This window comes from Eptatretus burgeri, chromosome 2 (genome assembly GCF_056783735.1).
Source record: "Eptatretus burgeri isolate ZD-2024b chromosome 2, Ebu_testis_v1, whole genome shotgun sequence".
NCBI lineage: Eukaryota > Metazoa > Chordata > Myxini > Myxiniformes > Myxinidae > Eptatretus > Eptatretus burgeri.
Window position 1 is genome coordinate 17,713,267 of NC_140962.1, and position 13,949 is coordinate 17,727,215.

General features: G+C 42.3%; 1 protein-coding gene and 1 long non-coding RNA gene across 2 annotated transcripts in view; both read right to left on the reverse strand.

Moving 5' to 3' along the window:
- Nucleotides 1–13,949, reverse strand: part of LOC147031500 (uncharacterized) — a 121,517-nt gene that overhangs the window by 103,309 nt on the left and 4,259 nt on the right. The window lies entirely within an intron of this gene.
- LOC147031501 (uncharacterized) lies at nt 1,886–6,484 on the reverse strand. Its single transcript, XR_015053309.1, has 2 exons — nt 5,531–6,484; nt 1,886–2,934 (listed from the first exon to the last, which is right to left on the reverse strand). It is a non-coding gene; the product is annotated as an uncharacterized LOC147031501 (long non-coding RNA).

Here is a 13,949-nt window from a genome sequence, read left to right on the forward strand (position 1 = left end):
CTTTTTTGATACTTTTTCTTGTTTCATTGCTTTTTCTAGTTTAGAATATATTACCAGGAGAGGAGAAACTTTTGTTCGAGATACTTTAATTGATGTTCTTCCAGATATCCTCAAAGCCTTTCCACTGAAGGAAATTGAAGAACTCATATTATCCACTATAATTGTTTTTATCCAATAGTTGTTATATTTAGCTTTGTTCAATTTTCCATCCTTGACATATTTCTCAGTATCTTTTACAAATCAAGAGATTGATTGAAACTTGTCTTTTGTATCTTGATACATTGTATTTATTAAGTGAATAAAATTGGAGGATAAAATGGTTTTAAGCACAGATTCACCGATAAAGTAAACAAAATTTTCATCAAGAAAAATTTATTTAAAGTAAAGTTTTATCTATCTATAATTCCAGCAATCTCTGTGTGTGTGTATGTCTGTCTGCGACCGCCGTTTCTCGATGACCGCCGGTCCGATCTCATTGAAATTTGCCATAAATATTGCCGGGGACCCCCGGATGTGCCTTTTCGAGGTTTGATATCGATCGGACGAGCGGTTCCCAAGTTACGGCCATTTTACTGCTTTTTCAGTGTTGAAAAGGTGTATATATGGCAGCTGAAGGTGTTGTTCCACCTTCTCACCTTATCATGCCAATCTTTTCCCAAATTATTAATAACCGGACGACCACCGGTCCGATCGGATTGAAACTTGCCAGGAATATTGCCGGGGACCCGCGGATGTGCCTTTGAGGTTTGATATCGATCGGACGAGCGGTTTCCAAGTTGCGGCCATTTATCTATCGACCATTGACAGGACACGGTGCTATGACATCACGAATGACGTCACAATTAATGTTTATTTATTTATTTTTATTTTTGCACGATTGACGGTCCGATCTGATTGAAACTTGCCAGGAATATTGCCGGGGACCCGCGGATGTGCCTTTGAGGTTTGATATCGATCGGACGAGCGGTTCCCAAGTTGCGGCCATTTATCTATCGACCATTGACAGGACACGGTGCTATGACATCACGAATGACGTCACAATTAATGTTTATTTATTTATTTTTATTTTTGCACGATCGACGGTCCGATCTGATTGAAACTTGCCAGGAATATTGCTGGGGACCCGCGGATGTGCCTTTTCAAGGTTTGATATTAATCGGATAAGCGGTTCCCAAGTTACGGCCATTTATCTGTCTACCAATGACAAGACACGGTGCTATGACATCACGAATGACGTCACAATTGTTTATTTATTTTTTATTATTATTTTTTTTTTGCACGATTGACGGTCCGATCTGATTGAAACTTGCCGGGAATATTGCTGGGGACCCGCGAATGTGCCTTTTCAAGGTTTGATATCAATCGGACAAGCGGTTCCCAAGTTACGGCCATTTATGTCAACCAATGACAAGACACGGTGCTATGACATCACGAATGACGTCACAATGAATGTTTATTTATTATTATTATTATTTTTTTTTGCACAATTGACGTCACAATTCTTCTTCTTCGTTTGGTATGACGTCACAATCGACGCTGGGGACTTGAGTATGTGCCTTTTCAAGATTTGATATCGTTCTTCATCCGTTTCAGCTGTTTCCCAAGTGTTTCTCAAGGTTTGAAAGCTGTTTTTTCCCAAGGTTTAAATTAATTGTTCAAATTATTAATTAATCCCAAGGAGGGGGCGAGAGAGAGGGGGCATCACAATTCTTCTTCTTCGTTTGATATGACGTCACAATTGATGCTGGGGACCTGATACTGCAGGCATGAAGCGACACATACTGGCACGCACCTACGGGAAAGCCCCTATGGGCCCGCACTAATTATATAAATATGGTAAATACTGTTATGACTCTTCACCCGGCCGAGTAATGACAGAGTCGAATGAGGGTTCTCGAATGATACGATTTATTTCAGAAGATGGCACTACGCATGCGGAATGCAGCCCAAAGGCCCTTCAGTCAGGTGCCCCCGGACCACATTGAGATTCTTACTTCAAAACAGTTGTATATATAATCACACAAAAGCAAAACTGGGTGTGGACTACAAGTGTGTGCTAAGGGATAAAGAAATAAAGAAATAAATGCGGCAGTGGGCTTCTTTCCCCCCTCCCTAGGGGCCCTCAGGGAAGTTGGATCAGTCAATCCTCAGATTCGCAACCCAACAGTTCATCTTGCAAACTAATAACTTTCTAAGACTCCTACACCCCTCCACTGGCACCTGCTGATAGCAAAGGCGAAACTCTGGTGATGACTAAGAACAGGAATGTGTGGGATATCAGCATACACAGTTTTCCCAAGGACATGCTGTTGTGCAGCTGCAGAGCCATAAAGAGTTATCAAAGACATAGTGAAAACAGCATGATACATTTAAAGCAACATTTTAAAGCAAGGTTTGAATAATACACAATTACAAGCAAGGTTAGAATCCCGACAGCTGATTAACACACAGCTAATGGTCCAAAATATGACCACCTAGCATATCATCATAACAGTTTCCCTCCTTGGTCATATTTTGACCATACCCAGCCACACCTGATACTCACCAACCGAGTGGACCCCTATTTGGTTCCTGTAGCAGCTACCCCTAGGCCCCCGTGCCTGCCAAACGGGATTTGCAAATGCCGTGGATAGCCATCAACATTCCCCAAATGAGAAGTCCCCAACTGCCGGTGGTTCAGGTTAGCTTCTGTTGCCTTTTATCTTGCCCACTGCCACAAGTCTCCCATTAAGTTGTCATATACAAATTTGATGTTAAGTCCACACAATATTAAAGGCACTACAAGTCTATACAATATTAACAGCAACATTATTATTTAGGCAATTATACTCAACACTAATTACAACAATAATATTTACAATATGCAAATGTATTAATGGGTGAGCAGCACTGTGAGCGCTCAAGGCATGGTGTAAGCTCCTTTCTCAACTTGCGCTAGAAGACAAGTCTCATGAGATGCATATTTACATATAAGGGTCATACAAGTATTTTCCATACATTCCTTCACTATCTGGTATTGTCCATTTTCCACGATTATGCATATGCTAGTCAAAACACTGCCACATCTATCATAAACCTCCATCAGCATTTTACTTGTAGATTTCCTTTCTTTCTTGTTACAACTTCCTGTATCTTCGTGTGTAGTGAGATGCATGAGTCCATGTTTGGCTTACCTTTTCACTTGAAAGTTCGTTGAGTAATCAGTAATACCTGGAAGAGTCTTCCCCAGGGCGCCCTCCGCCAGAACACCTTGTTGGCTCCTCAGCTGGTGGGGGTCGGGTCTGGTTGTGGCCCCATACAGAGGTCCTCGGGGTCTTCCTCCATGAGTTCGCTGTTAATTATTATGATGGCCTGGGTGAGGGGTGAGGCTTCACAGCATTTCTTTAGACAAATGGAAATGAGACGTTTGATCAGAAATACTCCAAAAATGATTCCCATGATGATTAGGATTGCTGCCCCTACCAGGCACAGTAACCAGTCTCCCCAGTCATGAAATATAGATCTCCACCCTGCGTAACCCTCCTTGCGTTCCACTCGATCGCTCGTGAGAGCTTCAAGCCTTATAGGTGAAAACACCTATAAGTGAAATGTGTTCTTCTCTGGGAGGTTACTGTATTTTCACAAGATTTCACAACTATACTCCAAAAGGGTTCTTTAGGGGCCCATGGAACTTGGGTAATTAGAGATGCGTGTTGACCCCATATGAATCCTATTTGTGCAAAGTGCCCCCGCTGGGTTTTGTCTTGCGTTTTGTTCTGCCAAGCCACTTCTGTCTTTTCTGCATTTTCTGACGTCCCCCCCTCCCAACAGGTTTTATCATAGCATAAGACCATCGAATCGATTTTATTTCCTCGTTTCATTCTATCAAATCATAAGTTTCCTCGGCTTGGACGCAAGACAGTTCTATGAGCTGCTGTGGCTGGATGGTTGTCAGCCCTCTGGAAATGAGTGGTGCGGTCTTGCCAGGTTCCTTTGAAAATATCTTTACCTTATCTAGTTCTTGGTTGTATGTTTTCCCCAACCTTGCGTATTCACCTGCTTCCATTCTTTCTCCAGCCGCTCCCCTCCTATGTCGCTGTGGGGTTGGTACTAGTTCATTTCCGTGTCCCCCTTTGCCACGGAGGTGTATACGGTTTCTTTGGCTTGAGTGTGTTAGTGTGTTGCCTAGTGATAGGTCCCCCCACAAAGGAGTAGTGTCAGTACCAGGAGTTGCATGTTGTGTCGTCAAAGGTTCTGTCACTGTCTCCATTACTACAAAGTTTACAGCATACCACTGCACTGAACACTGCAGTCAACTGCAACATAATGACAAGTATTTGTGTAAAAGATTATTTTTAAATGATACCTCCGTACGAGGCTCCCACCATAACTAGAGCTTGCAGGACTGGAAGTTGCTCTGGGTGCATGGTGAGTGGACGTGAAGGCCAGAGACCTTACTGTACACTACTGTAGATTTTGATCAGGCAAGCATACCTTCCATCCATCTCCTTGTCTGACGGCCTGTAAAGTGTTCTGGTGTTCGTTGCCCCATCTTGCGGTTCTGGGGCGCATCTCAATCTGTTCACCACTCTTCCTAACTCCCCTGCACTATGTCTGTTACTAACTGCCATTGAGATGTACGGTGTTAGTCCTTCTCTGTGCTTCATTAGTTCGCGCTCTCTGGCGGCTTGTTTCACCTCCACTGCCGCTCCTTCCTTCCCGATCCATCGGTTGGTTGTCATCAGAGAGCGTTTGACGGTGTAATCTCTATGTGCTTTGGCCACGTATTCATAATCCTGCCCTGTTTCATCGTAGTCGACAGTGAGTGCAGTGCAAAGCCAATTCCATTCCAGATCGATGTCGTTGCTAAGCAACCATTCCTCTACATCCCTTTAATTCCGCTTATACTTCCCAAATCCAATGAATTTATCCTGACAGATAGAGGCTCATATAAAGACAACAGACATGCTTTTCTGTCCGCTTCCCAGACAAACATCTCGACCCCGACAGGCAGAGAATCGAAACGCTCCCTCGTCAAGGCCCACGATGGCTGCGTGTTCAAACAGCACGAGCCCCGCCCGTAATTTTCCCAAAAACACCGCCATCCTCATCAGTGCGTAGCCTACCAAACGTCCTTGTTCTTGGATGTCTGACATGTAAACTAGGACAAATGTGTCCAAGAGCCACGTCCTAAAGGTTTTGTCTTCACCAGAATAATAATAAGAACAACGCGGAACTCTTAGAACCGGCGTTTACTACGCGAGACGCGGCGAAAAGATAAACCCACTTTAAATAAAATCCGTTCCTTGTTCAAAGCATTTAAATCCCCCTTTCCATCTGTTGTAGTAATCAACAATAAAACTTTTCGATCGGCTTTATTCTCACAAAACCCATACGCATATCGACAACAACATAAATATACATAGGGTAAGAATAACAAAATACAATAACTTGTACACATACTCTAATACTGAAGGCAAACTCCATATAATACTCTAATCTCAATTACATTCCTCAGAGTACACCATTCCTAATACAGTATACTACATACCATTACTGTTCCAGCACGACCCTCCACGGAGCACGCGGCATACGAGTCATCACCAGCCACCGACCCCCATACACAGTGCTGCCACATCCGCCCAATCTCCGTTGCCGCTAATCACAGTACGGCACTTCATTACCACAACACCATCCATCCTAAATCCCTCGGTCCTGCGCCTCTTCCGCGTCTCTTTTTTTTTTTTCTCTTTTCCTCTTCCGGTCACGAAGCCCAATCAACAACAACAACAACAACAACAACAACAACAACAACAACAACAACAACAACAACAACCGGAACAAACATATATATTACAGCCTTGTTTCAAAGCATTGTCGCTTCCATGTTCCGATAGCGCGTGCACTCGCCTCGAAACACAAAATCGAGCGATCCTTTGAAACGTCAATGTCCTTATTAATTAATTTTACCACAAAGCTATCTCTTTAAAATCTAGTTTGTCCACCATATTCAAAATCAGCCGCCTCGAGAAATTCTTGTACATTGCTCCGACAAGCAGGCACGTTCACAGCAGGGTGTTAATTGCACTTTCAAGTTTGACAAAGCGCGCTGGGCCCATGCGTGATTACGTCATCACGCACTCACATGAGCAATACGTCTTATCAGCGTGTTGGTTTTACGATCAAACTCACGGAACAAATATTTGACGACATCTCAAATACGTTCGTTTTAAATCGGAATTTTTACAGAATCCTAAGAAGGGCGTCCCCATCTTGTAAAATGTGCTAATCCATTTCGTAAACCCTCACGATAAGCTGTCCTTCGACGGGACGATTTCGTGCTTTCGGCGCGCCTGTTAAATCCTATGGCACGTCACGTGACTCGCAAAACCCCATAAAATAAGTTTTTTTCCAGATTTACGAAAATCAAGTATAAAACATGCTTAATGACCCCAACAATGAAACCAGAATTGAAACTGACGTTAAAACGAACCCGTAACGTCGATCAGCCGAGCGAAACATGCAAAGTGGAAACAGAACTGAATTTGAATTTAAAATCAAAATGATGCTCCGTGGAGACCATCCATTTATCACGTACAGTGTTCAAAGCCAAAACAGCATACAGAGTTTATCGGACCATGAGAAAACCCGAACGTTGGTCCATTTGACATCCCATTTGACAAACTGTCTGCTGAAGTGGTTTTAATTATTCAATTCCCCATCCAGTTCACACACACACACACACACACACACACACACACACACACACACACACACACACACACACACACACACACACACACACACACACACACACACACACACACACACACACACACACTCTCAATGACATTTTCCCATCACTGAATTAACAACACGTGCAGAATCGGTCATCATGGTCCTTCCTCCAGATTTGGTGTGCGCAATTCACCTCGTCCAAAGTCTTCACATTGACGATGACGACCCATCATTATCTCCATACAAACATACAAGTTGTTCCACACATACAAGTTCCAGGTTGGAACACTCAACTTACGTCTAACACAAAACTCAACCTTCCCCACCACATTGTATTCACAAATACATCCAAACAGGTAACTTCTACAAACAGCCCTTCTCCTGGCTCATTAACCTTGTGTTCTTTTCCCGTTGGTTCAAGATTCCCTCTGAATCAAATCGCTTACGTCCTGTCTCACTTTGTGACTCCGTTAGCCACGCTGCAAACGCTCTCCAGTGTTTTCCACTTTCACTGATAACTTTAAGTGTTGTTCCTTTGGGTAACTCTATGTTCTTTGCAGAGTTATTCCCGATTCTTTTGTTCTTATCTTACCAACCGCCTAATAGCTGTAAATCGTTTCTCCTTTTACGTCGGGACCGAGATCCCTTTCAATCAGCCGCCTAATAGCTGTAAATCGTTTCTCCTTTTACACCGGGATTGAGATCCCTTTCGACCCGCCGCCTAATAGCCTCAAACCCAATGAAGGCCTCTAACCTTCCCTCTCTTGGTACAGGATTCCAACCTGTTTCCTCCTTATTTCACACGGATACCTTTATCCTCGACCCTTACCGGTTCTAACATACGGCCTGCCAGCCCTCTTTGTGCCCTTCAAACAAACCGCATTCGAATCACCTCATATGTTTTACCGTTACAGTTCTTGATCCGAGCAGATCCTGGAGCTGCGTCCAGCGGGGCACTGCCCACCAAGTGTACAGTTTTCACCTAACTAGGGCTCCCTGTCTTAGGTGCCCTATACGTGCAATTTCCACGTACCTTTAGCTGAACCCTTGTGATCGCTGTACACCAAGTGGAGTCCCGCCGTCCACACCGCCAGCATCAGTCGCATCCCATCCTCGTCGCCAATTGTTATGACTCTTCACCCGGCCGAGTAATGACAGAGTCGAATGAGGGTTCTCGAATGATACGATTTATTTCAGAAGATGGCACTACGCATGCGGAATGCAGCCCAAAGGCCCTTCAGTCAGGTGCCCCCGGACCACATTGAGATTCTTACTTCAAAACAGTTGTATATATAATCACACAAAGCAAAACTGGGTGTGGACTACAAGTGTGTGCTAAGGGATAAAGAAATAAAGAAATAAATGCGGCAGTGGGCTTCTTTCCCCCCTCCCTAGGGGCCCTCAGGGAAGTTGGATCAGTCAATCCTCAGATTCGCAACCCAACAGTTCATCTTGCAAACTAATAACTTTCTAAGACTCCTACACCCCTCCACTGGCACCTGCTGATAGCAAAGGCGAAACTCTGGTGATGACTAAGAACAGGAATGTGTGGGATATCAGCATACACAGTTTTCCCAAGGACATGCTGTTGTGCAGCTGCAGAGCCATAAAGAGTTATCAAAGACATAGTGAAAACAGCATGATACATTTAAAGCAACATTTTAAAGCAAGGTTTGAATAATACACAATTACAAGCAAGGTTAGAATCCCGACAGCTGATTAACACACAGCTAATGGTCCAAAATATGACCACCTAGCATATCATCATAACAAATACAACATACTGCGATGTTTGTAATTACGAATATAAATATTATAAAAAACACCTTCAAACCCACAAACACACATTCGATCTTTTCAGACAAATATCTCCACTCGACCAAGAAACAAAACATTGTGATGTTTTATTGTGAACAAAACAAAAAACTGACCAAGAAACAAAACAAACAAAAAAAAGATGTGATAATGATATTCTTTGAAAAAATTATAATAAACACCTTCAATCACGCAAACACAAGAATAATGAAGAAAGGGAAGCTAAGTTCTCCATTGAAAACACTGATGGGGCATTTAAAGGACATAAAAATAAGATTGTTTCGTTTTCAAGACCCTGGACCATCTTCAATCATGGAAACTGTTGATATGGTTAAACAAAGTATTGAAACTATAATTAAAAATAGCTCCGCAAAGCGGGCGTAACCCCTCAGCCCATGCATTGTAAAAGGAAGCAGTGACATCATGATGATGCAGTCAGTTAGAGCACGTTGGACATCATATCGAAAATCAATCAGACTTCAAGATGGCTACCGTGGTGGCGAGTGAAAATCGCAGCGCGCTCATTTTCGAAAGGAACCTTCTTCGACTCAACCCCAACACACCCTGCAAAAATGGATTTAATCAGACAAGGTGTTCTCCTCGAAATCGACGGAAACAAATTTCAAGATGGCTGCCATGGAGGCCACATTGAAAATCGCAGCGCGCCCATTTTCGAAAGGAACCTTCCTCTACTCAACCCCAATACACCCTACAAAATGGATTTAATCGGACAAGGCGTTCTCCTCGAAATTGATGGAAACCAAAAGTTGACAGACGCCCGGACAACGCCTGTGACGACAATATCCCTTAGCCCAATTTGGGCTGAGGGGTAAAAATCGCAGCACGACCATTTTTGAAAGGAACCTTCCTCGACTCAACCCCAACATACCCTGCAAAAATGGATTTTATCGGACAAGGCGTTCTCCTCGAAATTGATGGAAACCAATTTCAAGATGGCTGCCATGGAGGCCACATTGAAAATCGCAGCGCGCCCATTTTCGAAAGGAACCTTCCTCTACTCAACCCCAACATACCCTGCAAAAATGGATTTTATCGGACAAGGTGTTCTCCTCGAAATTGACGGAAACCAAAAGTTGTCAGACGCCCAGACGCCCGGACAACGCCTGTGACGACAATACCCCTTAGCCCAATTCGGGCTGAGGGGTAAAAACACATCAAGTGAAATGAAAACTTTAAAGTTTTATATGGGAGTAAAATTGAATATGGTAAGACAAGACGATGAAACTACTCCCTATATAAGGACAGACCTTCACTTTATCTCATCATTTGAAGATTTTGTAAGATGTGATGTTTACGATGAACTCCAGAGACAAGGACAAGATGTTGATAACACTAGTCGGTAGTGGATTTACTTTTACAAAAATAATCTTTTTAGATATGCACATCTTAAAATCAGATCCTCTTCAAGCTTCTTCTTATATTGATTTGCCAAAAGAGATAAAATTTAAGAAAGCAGTTGTTAATATTCAAAACAAAGATAATAAAAGTTTTCTTAGGTCTATTCTTGCTCACTTACATCCTCCACAATGGAATCCTGAAAGGGTTCAATCTTATAAGAAATACGAGAATACATTAAATGTTAAAGATTTAAAGTTTGCAAAGTCATTGAGAGATATTCCTAAATTTGAGAAAATGAATAATCTATGTGATGAATTGAAGGTCGTGACGCGTGATCACATGTCGCGCGGCTCACGCACGGGATAGATAAAGCCGAGATTCCGCGCGGTCGGGGGGATTGTCCCTGGGACATTGTCATTTACGGCGGCGGTCCACTTGGTGCTCGTTGAATGGTAAGAATTGAGAGTATACCGGAATCCGTGCTAATTGCTGATTTATTTTGCGGTGATCTACTGCACATGTATACATTGCTACATTTGTACTCCTTGCTGCACCTGTATCCCCTGATGTGCCCGTAGAAGCGGCTTCAATCAAGTGGAATAAAGCCTACACTCCGAAGGTTTTTCCCTCGCTTTCATTTCAATCTATCTGTTAATGTATATGGATTAACGGATGCAAATAAAGTTCAGATATTAAAAAATTCAAACAACTATAAAAATGATGAAACACAGATTGAGCTTCTCCGCTTCACTTCAAAGGAAAAATCACATTAGGCTTTCATCAAAAATTTCTCAAGATTAACCAAATCACAAATGTATAAGAGAAAATGTAAAACGTATCCTTGCAAGAGATGTCTCAACTCCTTTCACACAAAAAAACGATTAAATCATCATTCAAAATATTGTAGCAATCATGAACCAACAGTAATCAATTTACCAAAAGCAGGTTCAAACATATCATTAAAAGATTTTAACAAATCTATAAAACATCCGTTTGTGATATATGCTGATTTTGAAAGTATCCTTGAAAAGATAGATATTTATAAGTCTGATAGTTTGTTGCTTTCATACAAAGAATAAAAAGGTTATTGGTAAGTTTAAGGATGAGTTTGGTGGAAAGGTCATGAGTGAATTTGTGGGTTTGAGATCAAAGTCTGATGCTTTTATGTATATCGATAATAATAACATTGAAAGGTGTGATAAGAAGCTAAAGGGAATAAAGTAAAATATATTCAAGGAAACAATAAACTTTAAACATGATTACAACTGTTTAACCTTAAAGAAGGAAGAGTACAGAAAAATGAATACAATAAGAAGTTATAAACATAAATTATACTAGTACGGGCCCGAAGGGGCGGGCCCATAGGTGCGTGCCCGTAGGTGAGTGCCAGTATGTGCAGCCTCTCTCAAACCTCGAAAAGGCACATCCGCGGGTCCCCAGCAATATTCCTGGCAAGATTCAATCGTGCAAAAGAAATAATAAATAAATAAATAAATAAAGCATTAATTGTGATGTCATTCATAACGTCAAAGCACCGTGTCCTGTCATTGGTCGACAGATAAATGGCCGTAACTTGGGAACCGCTCGTCCGATTAATATCAAACCTTGAAAAGCACATCCGCGGGGCCCGGCAATATTCCTGGCAAGTTTCAATCAGATCGGACCGTCGATCGTGGAAAAAAAAAATGAATAAATAAGTAAACATTAATTGTGACGTCATTCGTGATGTCATAGCACCGCGTCTTGTCATTGGTCGACAGATAAATGGCCGTAACTTGGGAAACGCTCGTCCGATCGATATCAAACTTCGAAAGGGCACATCCGCGGGTCCCCGGCAATATTTCCGGCAAGTTTCAATGAGATCGGACCGGCGGTCGTCGAGAAACGGCGGTCGCAGACAGACAGACAGACAGACAGACAGACAGACAGACAGACAGACAGACAGACAGACAGACAGACAGACAGACAGACAGACAGACAGACAGACACACACACACACACAGATTGCTGGAATTATAGATAGATACAGAAGATATAAATAAGAAAGCATTCGGAGATTTTGATGATAAAAGATATATTTTAGAGAATGGAATCAAGAGTATCCCTTATGGTTATAAGTATAAGTGTTAAGAAGCGTCTTTTTACTGATTTATAAGTGATAGAACCAAGTAATAACCAAATCAAAGAGTGGAGATGTAATCAGCCTTGGTATTTAAATGGGAAACATAAAGAATGTGAGAAATATCAAATCAGTGGTATTGAAGAAATAACCGGGGTAAAAGTAAATAAAACAAATAAGCGGATAAATTTAATTACAAATAAGTTGGAGAATGTAAAGGAAAAAAATTAATATCCTTGAATGAACTGAAAGCTTTGATGGTTATCAATTGAACAATGGAAAAACAATTTTCTGCAATCTCAAAATGATATGTGGATCAGGAGGTGGTCAAACAAGAGCATTGAGAGAAGTTTATCATTTTATTTCTGCTCAAAAAAGAAATTTAAACCAAGAACTAAGTTCTAAAATAATATTTGTGAATATACTCGATGGTGATGAATGTAATAGAAAAATTAACTTATTACCTGGAGTAGAACATGAACAAATATTCATTGGATTACTCTGAGTGGAATGAAGTGCTTTCATCAGTAAGTCTCAGTTTACCATTTCCTCAATGGGACAGAGATCGGTCTCCTCTTCGGTCTTGAATCAGAGTCAGAGGGGGGGAATCAGTCTCAATTTAACATGAGTTTGTATGAGAGAGGGAGAAAATCATTCTCCTGTTTTAGGTTTTTTTCGGGGTTGTCAGAGTTTCCCCTATTCATTTGTATGGGGGGTGGGGGAGGAATCAGTCTCCTGTTTTGGGTTTTTTCAGGGTTGATTCAGAGAGTTTCCCCATTCATTTGCATAGATGCCTTAGAAACCCCATTTATCCTCGACTCCCATGCTCTGCATTTCACCCCAATGTGTTTACATGTCACTCCTCATTCGGTTTCCATGCTTTCCATTTTTTGTGTGCTCGCATCCATTTTTTGCATCAACGCCTCCAGCATCTGTCTCATGTCAAATGACAGAGCCGATCCGTCATGATGGTGTGCGGAACCGGCAGAAATCGGAAGGGGAACTTTGACGGAGGGGGGGGGGGTTGTCATACGCCACCCCTGCCACTCCCAATACCCCTTCTGGGCTTGGCTGCGGGGAAATATCTTCCTGCATGGGGGTGTCGTCCTGGGCCATCGGTTCCTCTAAACCAGGGGTCGGGAACGTTTTTGACTCAGAGAGCCATTAAAGCAAATTATTTGGAAATCTATTTCAGTGAGAGCCATATAATATATTTTAAGACTGAATTCAACTTCTTCTTCTTCTTTCGGCTGCTCCCGTGAGGGGTCGCCACAGCGGATCATCCGTATGATGCGCATAGTGATTTGGCACATGTTTTCCGCCGGATGCCCTTCCTGACGCAACCCTGGTCACCTCTTACGACACACAGGGAGATGGTACACCTATTTTAACCAGGGTATACACCGGCCCAGTACATTGGTACTCACTTCGCCGACCTCGGAAGGATGACAGGCTGAGTCAACCCCCTGGTGTATTAATTCAGTGGCCCAACGGGGCTTGAACTCAGGACCTTTTGGATCCCAAGCCGCTGCCCTAACCACTGCGCCAACACCAGGCTACTTTAAGACTGAATTCAACTAAATGTGAGTATAATAAGCCTCTGAATTTATTCTTTTAAATAATGTTGTTTTAATAATCACCATTAATGGGACTTCTGGTGCTGCATGGATTTGCTGATGGCTTTGTAGTCTGGTTGGTACTTGGTGAGGTTAAGCTTCATGCAAGCATTGAGGCTTTCATCCGTTAGACGTGATCGTAGGTTGGACTTGATGTTTTTAAGATGCGAGAATGACTGCTCACATGCATACGTAGATCGAAACAAGGTCAATACAGCAATACTCACACGCTGCAGTGTGAGGTATGTGACAGGAAGCGCGTTCCAAGTTTTGATAATCAGCTGGTCTTCGGGTTGAAGTTTTTTCATTTCTGTCCACATGTG